General features: G+C 36.8%; 1 long non-coding RNA gene across 1 annotated transcript; it reads right to left on the bottom strand.

Moving 5' to 3' along the window:
- Positions 1-3,717: 3,717 nt before the first annotated feature.
- Positions 3,718-11,871, bottom strand: LOC127836294 (uncharacterized). The gene is made up of 3 exons (XR_008028698.1): positions 11,390-11,871; positions 7,073-10,449; positions 3,718-4,550 (listed from the first exon to the last, which is right to left on the bottom strand). It is a non-coding gene; the product is annotated as an uncharacterized LOC127836294 (long non-coding RNA).
- Between the last annotated feature and the right edge of the window lie 1,908 nt (positions 11,872-13,779).

Below are 13,779 nucleotides of genomic sequence, written 5' to 3'. Positions count from 1 at the left end.
TGTCAGGATTATTTAGTTCTTGACCATTCTTGACAGCGTTCACGGACATCAATTGATGAAGATTTGTCAGGACTATTTAGTTCTTGACCACTCTTGACGGCGTTCAGGGGCATCAATTGATGAAGATTTGTCAGGATTATTTAGTTTTTGACCACTCTTGACAGCGTTCACGGACATCAATTGATGAAGATTTGTCAGGATTATTTAGTTCTTGACCATTCTTGACAGCGTTCACGGACATCAATTGATGAAGATTTGTCAGGATTATTTAGTTTGTGACCACTCTTGACAGCGTTCACGGACATCAATTGATGAAGATTTGTCAGGATTATTTAGTTTGTGACCACTCTTGACAGCGTTCACGGACATCAATTGATGAAGATTTGTCAGGATTATTTAGTTTGTGACCACTCTTGACAGCGTTCACGGACATCAATTGATGAAGATTTGTCAGGATTATTTAGTTTGTGACCACTCTTGACAGCGTTCACGGATGTCAATTGATGAAGATTTGTCAGGATTATTTAGTTTGTGACCACTCTTGACAGCGTTCACGGACATCAATTAATGAAGATTTGTCAGAATTATTTAGAATTTGACCATTTTTGACAGCGTTCACGGACATCAATTGATGAAGATTGGTCAGAATTATTTAGTTTTTACACTCTTGACAGCGTTCACGGACATCAATTGATGAAGATTTGACGAGGTAATCTAGTTTTTTTACCACTCTTGACAGCGTTTAAGGTCATCAATGGATGAAGTTTTGACGAGGTAATATAGTTTTTGATTACACTTGTTCCAGTTACAAAAATGGTATTTGATGTGTAATGATTGCCAAGTTTCACCCAGACGCAATCATAAATGTTACGCTTTAATGATTTTTTTTGTTTCAGCTCTGACCAGGTGACATTGTATTGAGATGCATTTGACCAAGTTTCCAAACTTGTCATAAATATTTTTAAGATCAACACTATGATCAAGTTTCAATCTTGATTAATAGATGTTACAGCTTAATTGTTAAGATATTTTACTGGACGCAAGTGATCCATATTCGAAGTGGACCTAAGTATTACCAAAATAAAAACTCTAACCAAGTTCCATAAAAATTGAGTCATACATGTGACCTCTTGAGTCGTAACAAGGTTTGTAAGATCTAGTTTTTCAACTCAAATTTTAACTTGAATTAGATATTGTCCAGATAAACATTCTGACCAAGTTCCATGAAAAAATACTCATGAATGTAGCCCTGGAGCGGCAAGAAGATTTTCAATTGTTTTACCAGGTTCTGGCAGTATAGTTTTTTGGACGAACTTGATCCGGACTAAAAAAAGGTCTACATATTATCCAGATAAACCTTATAATCAAATTTGTTTCATGATAGGATCAAAACGCGGCCTCTACAGTGGTAAAGAAGTAACACTTGACGCCGCATACCACACGACGCCGGAAATGGGGTGATCACGGGCACTCAGGCGAGACAAACCATTTTAATATTACAAATCGTGTAACTTGCGTGTAACTTGAATTGTCAGTTTAACACTTAATACAGGATATACTAAGTTCTATTTTCATAGAATGTGAATTAATGTTTGTAAAGACAAACATTTTGATAAAGTTGCATCAAGATTTATCCATAAATGCCATACTTGTGTTGACGTTGGGATAGTTTCTAGAAGCATATAACCCACATTAAAACTTTGCTTAGATAATGTTAAGATAAACAAGTTTTACCAAGATTGAATGCACAATGTAGCCTTTGATTTGTATTTAGAGGCTATTCGAATGACGCACAAAGCTGGACATAGAATGACCTCCCAAGCTAAGATGAGCTTAAAAGTAAATAGTGACACTGATGTATAGTTCGATCATCTTCTTGTAGGAAGAATTGGCCATTTAGTCTGTGTCTACACATCCAATCCACTAAACCATAGCTAAACGAATGTGACTCTTTCGTGTGATAAGTCAAATTACATTCACAATTTGTGATATTGCGTTCCTTTCGGTTAGGTTACACAACTAAATGGCTGAACAGGTGGACGCGGTTTTCTCCAAACCCAAAAGCAAATTATAAATGCACGAAAAACCAAAACGCCTTGTATAATTGAAGAATATGTATTATGTTTTATATTCCATTACATTTTATGACAAACATAAATTATTTATCATCTAACCATTTAGAATAAAAACAAACACATTTGTTTAGGTGTCATGACAAGTAGGGCATTTTATTTCTTGAAACACACGCACGGAGTGGGTGTTTGTATCTGAGAGGGCTTTCTACACATAAATGCAAGAAACATATCTTCTGACGATCGTATGTGTTCAATGAGCAACAGATATCGACCCCAATGGCACCGCTCAGTTGAAGAGTCTCGAGACGTCAGTGAACGTTACGACATCCTTCTCATATATTTAAGAACTGAAACGATACTAAATCCATTCTGTAGAACACGTCGTTATACGTATCATTAAACATGCTCATGCGTTACATGTGAATAATTGAATATATTAATACCCATCAGACGTCAAGCCTAAACTAACAAGAGCACCGCCTTGCGGGTGCAGACCGCTCATCTATTTTCTTTTTAAAGGTGAAGGGACTCTCATTTTCAATCACAAAGGAGGGAGGGGTGGAGTGAAGAGGGGTGTATAGTGTGGGGTTGTGGACATTTATTACATTATCTTCCAAAAAAGCGAAACAAAAAAAAATCGCGGGCGGGGGGGGGTGGGGGGTGGGGGGCGATGGGGGGGGGTATTTTTTGGGTGCGATGGTTGGACGGTATTTCAAACATAACCGTTTAAAAAAAAAATGGGGGGGGGAAATAGTGTGAGGGTGTGGTGGTAATTTGTGAGATGATCTTAAAAAAAAAAAATCAAAAAAAAAAAATTGGGGGGGGGGGTGGGGTGGGGGGTTGGGGTGGGGGTATAGTGTGAGGGTGTGGTGGTCATTTGTGAGATGATCTTAAAAAAAACAAGAGCACCGCCTTGCGGGTGCAGACCGCTCATCTATTTTCTTTTTAAAGGTGAAGGGACTCTCATTTTCAATCACAAAGGAGGGAGGGGTGGAGTGAAGAGCGGTGCATTGTGTGGGGGTGTGGACATTTATTACATTTTCTTCCAAAAATGCGAAAAAAAGGGAAAAAAAATCGGGGGGGGGGGGGTGGTGGGGGGGGATTCTTGGGTGCGATGGTTGGACGGTATTTCAAACATAAAGTAATAAAAATAAATATTTGTGTTTTTTAACCGTTTCATAAAAAAAAATGGGGGGGGGTGAGGTGGGGGGGGTATAGTGTGAGGGTGTGGTGGTAATTTGTGAGATGATCTTAAAAAAAAAAAAAAAAAAAAAAATAGGGGGGGGATTCGGGTGGGGGGAGGGGGGGGTGGGGGGGGATTCTTGGGTGCGATGGTTGGACGGTATTTCAAACATAAAATAATCAAAATAAATAGTTTTGTTTTTTAACCGTTTAAAAAAAAATTGGGGAGGGGGTGGGGTGGGGGGGGGTATAGTGTGAGGGTGTGGGGGTCATTTGTGAGATGATCTTAAAAAAAATTAAAAAAATAAAAAAAAAAATAGCGGGGGGGGGGGGTTGGGGGGCGGGGGCACGGGCGATGGTTTGGGTGGAGTCTATTGTGGTATGTCAGGTAAGAGTAGTTTTGTCAAAGTATCAATCAAATCTAATCATAAATAAAGAAGTTATGGCAATTTTAGAGAAATTTAATAATTTGACCTTGAGAGTCAAGGTCATTCAAAGGTCAAGGTAAAATTCAACTTGCCAGGTACAGTAACCTCATGATAGCATGAAAGTATTTGAAGTTTGAAAGCAATAGCCTTGATACTTAAGAAGTAAAGTGGATCGAAACACAAAATTTAACCATATATTCAAAGTTACTAATTCAAAAAAGGGCCATAATTCCGTAAAAATGACATCCAGAGTTATGCAACTTGTCCTTTTACTGTACCCTTATGATAGTTTGCGAGTGTTCCAAGTATGATAGCAATATCTATGATACTTTAGGGGTAAAGTGGACCAAAACACAAAACTTAACCAAACTTTCAATTTTCTAAGTATAAAGGGCCCATAATCCGTCCAAATGCCAGTCAGAGTTACATAACTTTGCCTGCACAGTCCCCTTACGGTAGTAAGTAAGTGTTGCAAGTATGAAAGCAATAGCTTTGATACTTAAGGAATAAAATGGACCTTAACACAAAACTTAACCAAAATTTTCAATTTTCTAAGTATAAAAAGGGCACATAATTCTGTCAAAATGCATGCCAGAGTTATCTAACTTTGCGTGCCCAGTCCCCTCATGATAGTAAGTAAGTGTACCAAGTTTGAATGCAATAGCATTGATACTTTCTGAAAAAAGTGGACCTAAACGCAAAACTTAACCAAAATTTTCAATTTTCTAAGTATAAAAAGGGCACATAATTCAGTCAAAATGCACGCCAGAGTTATCTAACTTTGCCTGCCCAGTCCCCTCATGATAGTAAGTAAGTGTACCAAGTTTGAATGCAATAGCATTGATACTTTCTGAGAAAAGTGGACCTAAACGCAAAACTTAACCGGACGCCGACGCCGACGCCGACGCAGACGCCGACGCCGACGCCGACGCCAAGGTGATGACAATAGCTCATAATTTTTTTTCAAAAAATAGATGAGCTAAAAATTAATTAGGGGGGGGGGATGGGGGAGGGCACGGGGGATGGTTTGGGTGGAGTCTATTGTGGTATGTCAGGTAAGAGTAGTTTCGTCAAAGTATCAATCAAATCTAATCATAAATAAAGAAGTTATGGCAATTTTAGCAAAATTTAATAATTTGACCTTGAGAGTCAAGGTCATTCAAAGGTCAAGGTAAAATTCAACTTGCCAGGTACAGTAACCTCATGATAGCATGAAAGTATTTGAAGTTTGAAAGCAATAGCCTTTTTACTTAAGAAGTAAAGTGGATCGAAACACAAAATTTAACCATATATTAAAAGTTACTAAGTCAAAAAAGGGCCATAATTCCGTAACAATGACAACCAGAGTTATGCAACTTGTCCTTTTACTGTACCCTTATGATAGTTTGTGAGTGTTCCAAGTATGAAAGCAATATCTATGATACTTTAGGGTAAAGTGGACCAAAACATAAATCTTAACCAAGTTTTCAATTTTTTAAGTATAAAGGGCCCATAATTCCGTCCAAATGCCAGTCAGAGTTACATAACTTTGCCTGCACGGTCCCCTTATGATAGTTCATAAGTGTTGCGAGTATGAAAGCAATAGCTTTGATACTGTAGGAATAAAGTGGACCTTAAACACAAAACTTAATCAAATTTTCAATTTTCTAAGTATAAAAAGGGCACATAATTCTGTCAAAATGCCAGTCAGAGTTACATTACTTTGCCTGCACAGTCCCCTTATGATAGTTAGTAAGTGTTGCAAGTATGAAAGCAATAGCTTTGATGCTTAAGGAACAAGAGCACCGCCTTGCGGGTGCAGACCGCTCATCTATTTTCTTTTTAAAGGTGAAGGGACTCTCATTTTCAATCACAAAGGAGGGAGGAGTGGAGTGAAGAGGGGTGTATAGTGTGGGGTTGTGGACATTTATTACATTATCTTCCAAAAAAGCGAAAAAAAAAAAAAAATCAGGGGGGGGGGGTTGGGGGGGCGATGGGGGGGGGGGTTTGGGTGCGATGGTTGGACGGTATTTCAAACATAACCATTTTTAAAAAAAAAATGGGGGGGGGTATAGTATGAGGGTGTGGTGGTAATTTGTGAGATGATCTTAAAAAAAAAAAAAAAAAAAAAAAAAAAAAAATTGGGGGGGGGGTGGGGTGGGGGGAGTGGGGTGGGGGTATAGTGTGAGGGTGTGGTGGTCATTTGTGAGATGATCTTATAAAAAAAAAAAAAAAAAAAAAAAAAAAAATAGGGGGGGGGGGGGAGGGGGAAGGGGGGGAGTGGAGGGCACGGGGGATGGTTTGGGTGGAGTCTATTGTGGTATGTCAGGTAAGAGTAGTTTCATCAAAGTATCAATCCAATCTAATCATAAATAAAGAAGTTATGGCAATTTTAGCAAAATTTAATAATTTGACCTTGAGAGTCAAGGTCATTCAAAGGTCAAAGTAAAATTAATGTTGCCAGGTACAGTAACCTCATGATAGCATGTAAGTATTTGAAGTTTGAAAGCAATAGCCTTGATACTTAAGAAGTAAAGTGGATCGAAACACAAAATTTAACCATATATTAAAAGTTACTAAGTCAAAAAAGGGCCATAATTCCGTAACAATGACAACCAGAGTTATGCAACTTGTCCTTTTACTGTACCCTTATGATAGTTTGTGAGTGTTCCAAGTATGAAAGCAATATCTATGATACTTTAGGGGTAAAGTGGACCAAAACATAAATCTTAACCAAATTTTCAATTTTCTAAGTATAAAGGGCCCATAATTCCGTTCAAATGCCAGTCAGAGTTACATAACTTTGCCTGCACGGTCCCCTTATGATAGTTCATAAATCTTGCAAGTATGAAAGCAATAGCTTTGATACTGTAGGAATAAAGTGGACCTAAACACAAAACTTAATCAAATTTTCAATTTTCTAAGTATAAAAAGGGCACATAATTCTGTCAAAATGCCAGTCAGAGTTACATTACTTTGCCTGCACAGTCCCCTTATGATAGTTAGTAAGTGTTGCAAGTATGAAAGCAATAGCTTTAATGCTTAAGGAATAAAATGGACCTAAACACAAAACTTAACCAAAATTGTCAATTTTCTAAGTATAAAAAGGGCACATAATTCTGTCAAAATGCATGCCAGAGTTATCTAAATTTGCCTGCCCAGTCCCCTCATGATAGTAAGTAAGTGTACCAAGTTTGAATGCAATAGCATTGATACTTACTGAGAAAAGTGGAACTAAACGCAAAACTTAACCAAAATTTTCAATTTTTTAAGTATAAAAAGGGCACATAATTCTGTCAAAATGCACGCCAGAGTTATCTTACTTTGCCTGCCCATTCCCATTATGATAGTAAGTAAGTGTACCAAGTTTGAATGCAATAGCATTGATACTTTCTGAGAAAAGTGGACCTAAACGCAAAACTTAACCGGACGCCGACGCCAACGCCAACGCCAACGCCGACGCCGACGCCGACGCCGACGCCGACGCCAAGGTGATGACAATAGCTCATAATTTTTTTTCAAAAAATAGATGAGCTAATAAAATGGACCTAAACACAAAACTTAACCAAAATTTTCAATTTTCTAAGTATAAAAAGGGCACATAATTCTGTCAAAATGCACGCCAGAGTTATCTAACTTTGCCTGCCCAGTCCCCTCATGATAGTAAGTAAGTGTACCAAGTTTGAATGCAATAGCATTGATACTTACTGAGAAAAGTGGACCTAAACGCAAAACTTAACCAAAATTTTCAATTTTCTAAGTATAAAAAGGGCACATAATTCTGTCAAAATGCACGCCAGAGTTATCTAACTTTGCCTGCCCAGTCCCCTCATGATAGTATGTAAGTGTACCAAGTTTGAATGCAATAGCATTGATACTTTCTGAGAAAAGTGGACCTAAACGCAAAACTTAACAGGACGCCGACGCCAACGCCAACGCCAACGCCGACGCCGACGCCGACGCCAAGGTGATAACAATAGCTCATAATTTTTTTTTCAAAAAATAGATGAGCTAAAAATCATACAATTGAACAATTTAACTACACAATTCAAAATCACAAGCCCAACCAAGGACGCCACGCCCTAACAACCGCCCGTTCGCCGCCGATGCCCAAAGCGCACCGAGGACGCCCCCTTTGCCCATCCACAACGCCTATTTGCGAAAAGTACATAAAGTGAAGCATTAGTTTTGATAAAAGCAGCTGCGATAATAACGAGATTTATTCATTACCATCAAGTAAGAGAAGTCCACATGACTTCACGTACACCCCAAACAATAATCGGTGGTAACGAACGATTCAGGTGTAACCGCGAGCGGGATACGCAACCCTACTGCTCATTTTTCATTTTTCTTTTAATGGCAGGGGGACGTATGAGGACCCATGGCTCAAAACCGGTGTCTAGGTGCCTTCATCACCTCCTGAAACCTCTAATTTTAGAGAAATCTACAAACAATCAGCTGTAACTATATCGTAAACATTAAGTATTCTTTTTAGAAAACCATGTAAATCTAATGGTAAAATGTCCGGAATCAATGCCCCTTTCTATCTCAAGTCAGTCATTCGTCTGCTCTCATAAAACTCACTGAAACACATAAAACATAATATTAACATCAACACACAAACAGAGCATAAATAAATAAAACGATTTAAATCAAGTCTTCGCTCTACCGTGCTTGCCTGTCGAATGACTAAACATACGAATCTGTGCACGAGGAAATCTTGATTTCCGCACCATTGGACATATATCACCTTCAAAAACCTGTATAACCAGTTTATTCATTCACACAACGGTAATAAATACATTTATGTTTTATATTCCATTACATTTTATGACAAACAAATTATTTATCATCTAACCATTTAGAATAAAAACAAACACATTTGTTTAGGTGTCATGACAAGCAGGGTATTTTATCGACAGAAAAAGAACGGGGCAAAAAAACAACGCACAACTAACAACACACAACACCAAGTACCATGTATATTTACAAATCCAAACGAGAAGAAACAATTGTTTGTGTTTCATCCGAATCTCTCACGTAGCCATCCTAAGCGCCAGCAGTCTTCCACTGCCCATGCTTTTTTAACACTATCAGATACACCGCTATTTGCAACAGCAGTTGCTTCCCCTGACCGAAATGAATGCAACCCGTGAACATTAGGTTTAAGTCAAATTTCACGAAAGATGTGGTGCAAAATATCTAATTGTCTACTGTAACTAATCTGCTTTGAGCCAACAAAAATGTATTTATTAATTTTCTTACAATTTGTTATGTTTCTAAACAAAACATATATTGCAATATCTAGAATAGTTGTTGCCAAGATACATTTTTTCAAGTAGAAGACAGGGCATAAAACTGCATTTGTTTTACAAAATGTCAATACCTGTTTGCCCTTGCACAATTGAACCGTTTAACTATTGAAAATAATAATTATAGCACAATCCTCAAAAAATCTTGTATCGCATCCTATCAATTCAAAGTCCCCAAACCGCCACCCCCCCCCCAAAAAAAAAAACGCACCAAACACACCGTTACAAATCTCAAATCAAAGAATCAAAGCCTCTACACATCCGCTTTAGTCACTAAGCACCTCCGAACCAGCGGCCCAGAATTGGACCTTTTCAATCCATCATCAGAAAACACAACCAGACCAGAATTACAACGACCACACGATCCAACAATGAGCCCACGAAATGCCACACACAATCGCGTCTACCCCAGAGGTAGACAGACACGAAACACACACACCAACATTTTAAATTTACTTTCTGTAACAAAACCGTTTCCCTTGCTTTCTTTTTTGCAAGTATTTTCCAATTTGAAATAAATATTACCCTTGCTATCTTTTTTGCAAGTATTATACTTTTAAAACTATTATTTTTAACCCTTGCTTTCTTTTTGCAAGTACTGTTTTTGCTTTCTTTTTTGCAATATCCCATTCCTCGTGTACTGTACACGACTTCGTAAGCACCAGATGCAAACGGACATACACCAACATGGTTTCTATACATACTTAATGGCCATACAAAAACAACATCCATTGAATCATTTCTACACATATAAACACGTGAAAAATCCCAACTATACCATAAGTATAGCAAAACAGTCAAAACATTCATATCACCAATTCACATATAAACGACTTATAGTATAGTTAAATTCGAATAGCAAGAACATTTCTTGAAAAAGGTCTTGAACTGAAACAGAGTGGTTATTACTCATACAAATAGTTTGCCCTTTGTCAAACACAATAATATCATTCTCAAAGTGTATTTGTACATTACCAGCCTCAAATAAGAATGGCCAAAATGCTGCACTAGGCCATCTGTGTACCACCAAAACGTCATATGCGTTGCATTTTAGAAAGTGCAAATTGTTTTTCCTACGAGATAAATAGGGGCATCAACCAATTCAAATCGGCACCCCAATACTGTGTAAAGCAATCTGCTTCTGTTTCAAAATCAAAGAATTTTGAATTATATCTTTAAGTATTTCCATTTTTAAAAATAGCCAAGCGATAAATCAAAATCGGACCCGAGCTACCATTTAAAAACTCAAAGAAATCTCGTGAGCTTTACCATTCATCTGTATTGCTCATTTTACTTATACTTTCGGCAATGGAGTTTAATTCTCTTGGAACCCATTGTATTTCTAGTCCTATATTCATCTTGAAACACATACTAAAATGCTTAGTGATAGATCATGTTACTAAAGTTTAGAACTTCCTACCTTTACCAGCTTTACACGTGATTCAGAGTCAGTAAACCTCTTAACAGCTCCCCCTAAAAAAAACCATATGCACGTAAAACTAGAACTACTCCATTAATTATTCTATAAGTAGAACTTGTATTGCAAACGTCATTTGACCATATATCATGAAAAATGAAACCTGACATATCAGCAATATAAGCCCCACCAGCAAACCCACTTGCATCAATGTAAACTTTTAAAACTTCGACACATGTAGTTTTACTAAAATGTCTTGATTGTATGCCATCTATGCGACCTAACCAAATTCTAAATTCGGAAATAAATAAGCTATCTGGTTCAATACTCTATGCAATGACGGTCTAGAAACGATTTCAGAATAAAGATATCTAGTCTTTACCTAGCCAGACTACCTATAACAGGCATCATTGAAACAATTTTCCCCGTACATCTAGCTAAATCCCTTGCCGAAACCATTGGCATGGAACAAAATACCTTTAAAAGAGTATTTTTAAAATCAGTTATTCTTCTATCGGGAATTTCAAAAGAAAACATTTGGCTATCCCAGATTAATCCTACCCATTCTAGCCTCTGAACTGGTATTTATATTGACTTGTCCGCATTGATCACAAATCCAGCTTCCGGCTTCATTCACGGCTACACTTGATTGACTAACAACATGAGGGATGTCTTTTAATTCTTCAATACAGCCATTATTTTACATATCCTGCACCGACTCGTTAACATCTTCTAATCTATCTGCTTTAAAGCTGATTGGTTATTTCCAGATACACATTTTTCAGGTAATTGTAAGAATGGTTATGCGTAATCGCCGACAATACAGTCAATTATATCAGGATTGGCACCAATGATTTTCCGAAAAAAAAGGACATGCCTTTTAAAACATTTTACAAGAGAAAAACGTGAGAAATAATACTTTCTTTTCTTCACATTGTGCGTATTATATGTAAACCAAACACGTCAAACAATTCTCTTCTATCCCCGAGGGCCTACCTTCTTGACCGCTACCACGTGGTCGCTACGTGTGTCCATTTACTGTGCCAGCCCTGTCCCCGCCGGCGAAGCGATCTCTCCTCTCATCCTGACTGTTTAATTAATAAATTACCAACGCCAATACGACACAAAAATAAATCGAATTTCACAATTAAATGTGGTTGAGAAAATAAATAAAACGATTTAAATCAAATCTTCGCTCTACCCTTCTTGCCTGTCGAATGACTAAACCTACAAATCTGTGCACGAGGAAATCTTGATTTCCGCACCATTGGACATATGTCACCTTCAAAAACCTGTATAACCAGTTTATTCATTCACACAACGATAATAAATACATTAAATCGCCCTATTTGTGCAAAATTGGTACCATGTGCCTTCTTATTTCAATGTCACATGGTACCTGTTTGCACCAAGGGGGCTATTTACACAACCCTCTGAAACCTTCATGAGCTATTCCACTTTGATTTTCCAAAAACACGCTAACATGCTCCGTTTGACGATTTTTTGAAAATGCAAGATCTACATGTTATGGATTTCCCCGTGAAATACGATATTATAGTGACGTAGATGTTGGGTCCATTGGGTAATCATGTCTGGCTTGATAATATTGCGCATATACAATATGAAAATAGAATGGGACTTTCAAATGAAGTATGATGCATACACACAGATTAGAAGCAGGTTTCTGCAGTTGAGTTGACTTAAAATAGAACAATGAAAAGCAACATTATACTATATAAATTTAAACTTAATTCTGACCAATAATAACTTTGCTACTTTTACGATCAACCAGTCTGCAATCGTCTTATTAATCAAATATCAAAATAAATGTTTCGATCATATTGTCCTAAGAAAAGAATAATATACACAAGACAATCAAAAAATTTTATATACGTACATAAATTTGCAATTGTACTACGTGGCACCACTCCCTCGTGTGGTCCCGAAGGTACAGAAGGCCATTAAGGAATTATATCAATGCAATATTTATTAAACAAAATCTCAAACAATGTGCAAATTTTCTTATGTATCCCTTTTTTCGTGTTATTATTAGTATTAAAATCTATTCCAAGTATTTCAGTTTCGAAAGTGAATTCATTTCATGACATTTTTGAAAAAACGGAAATCTTCACGTCTCAGTAGTTCGTTATATTTAAGCCATTATATGCCAACCTACTCTTGATATGTTAAGTCAAAATTCAGGAATTAGAATATTATTATAAACTGCATTGTTTTCAAAATAAACATATGTTTAAAACATTTTAGTTCAACGCCCTACTAAATATCGCGTGATAAATTAACGCATGTTTACATATGTTATGCGCACTTTTGGCAACTGCCCAGGCATTCAGCAAGTTGCTAACGTCAGACTAGACAGTCACAGAGTTTTATTGTGCGTAACATGGCGTGTTATATACCAGGAGGCGAACAAATAAATCTTCAGCATGTATATTGTACATAAACATTTTGCATAGTTACAACAAAACATCAACATAAACCGCACAAAAGCACATCACTCGCTTTAAACCGTTGCAATAATACCATCAAATGACTAATACTTTTAATTTAATTAATAATAATTGAACGAAAAATTAATCTACCCCATTTTTTCCGGTGTTTTATCTGGTATAGCAGGTCCAAGAGCATATACTTAATCCATGTATGCCTAGCGTCTAGAAAAAATGCCTTGGCAAACAGCGTAGACCCAGATGAGACGCCGCTGTTTGCTTAAAGGAATTTCTGTAAGAAATATTCTAAATATAGAAATAAATACTAAACATCCCTATTTTTGGAAATAAATTGATCCAATTTAAGAGGATGGGAGAGTCCACTAGGCATAAATGGGTTAAAATGGGTAAATTGAGAGTGAACTACGTCTGAAACATGTGTTCATTTGTCTAGATTTATTTAAAACGTCTAGATTTATTTGATAGATTGAGTTTAAGGCGATATGGCTTTGGTGAAGCTATATTATAGTATACTCGCCGTCACATATCCAAACTAATCCACCATTATATTAATTTCTTTTTGACAGAGCACATTACAAACCGTATATCGAATGGAGGCTGTCGTGAGCCAATATATAAGAAAATGTTGTTAAGCCGTTAAAACAAGAACAATCTATCAATTGTTGAAGAGCAAGTGTGTATTTGTAAAAATATTAATCTACGATAACAAATACAGTCCGTTCTTTCGCCGTAAATAAACGTGGAAATTTGTTCAATTGACATTGAAATGTTAAACTTCAAAAATCATGATTTAAAAAGTAAATAGGAACATACATTTGTACAAAATTAGGCTGGGTTTAATCAATATTTATTATTTGTCAATATAATACCATAAAAAGCTCGATCTACTTAAATGGCAAGTTTAAATGCTTAAATATG

Source organism: Dreissena polymorpha, chromosome 6 (assembly GCF_020536995.1).
Source record: "Dreissena polymorpha isolate Duluth1 chromosome 6, UMN_Dpol_1.0, whole genome shotgun sequence".
NCBI classification, from domain to species: Eukaryota; Metazoa; Mollusca; class Bivalvia; order Myida; family Dreissenidae; genus Dreissena; species Dreissena polymorpha.
Note: the sequence above shows the minus strand (reverse complement) of the source record. Positions and strands in the feature narration are given on the sequence as shown.